The sequence below is a fragment of the Podarcis erhardii genome (genome assembly GCF_964252035.2).
Source record: "Podarcis erhardii genome assembly, chromosome: Z".
Taxonomy (NCBI): Eukaryota; Metazoa; Chordata; class Lepidosauria; order Squamata; family Lacertidae; genus Podarcis; species Podarcis erhardii.
The window spans coordinates 694,788-695,250 of record NC_138504.1 but is presented as its reverse complement, the minus strand read 5'-3'; positions in this window follow the sequence as shown (position 1 = coordinate 695,250).

Here is a 463-nt window from a genome sequence, read left to right as displayed (position 1 = left end):
ACGTGAAGTGGAAAGCGGGAAAAGGGCGACAGAGGCGCGAGAGGCGGCGCTTCTTCTTGACGTCCTTGGGAGGCAGGGGGAGGGGTGGTGGTGGGAGCTTCTCCTACGCGTGCGCAGAGAGGAGGGGTCGCTCGGGCCCGCCCCTCGTCGCTTGCTGCTCACGGGACCAGTGATCAGGGACGATGGGCATTGTAGTCCCCGAACAGCTGGAGGACCCGCTTCCCTCAGGGCTGCCACCATTCCACCCCAAACCGTTATCGGAACGAATTGCTGGTGTTGCCGTTTGTAAACTACAATTCCCATCACCCCGACCGCTGTGAGCTAGGGATGATGGGAGTTGTAGTCCTAAAACAGCTGGAGGGCCTCGCCAGGTTCAACATGCTGCCATCTGCCTTATTGCAGGGCAGATTCGCGGGTAATCCATAATACACAGAAGGAGTCTGCCCCTGCGGCTTGATGGAGG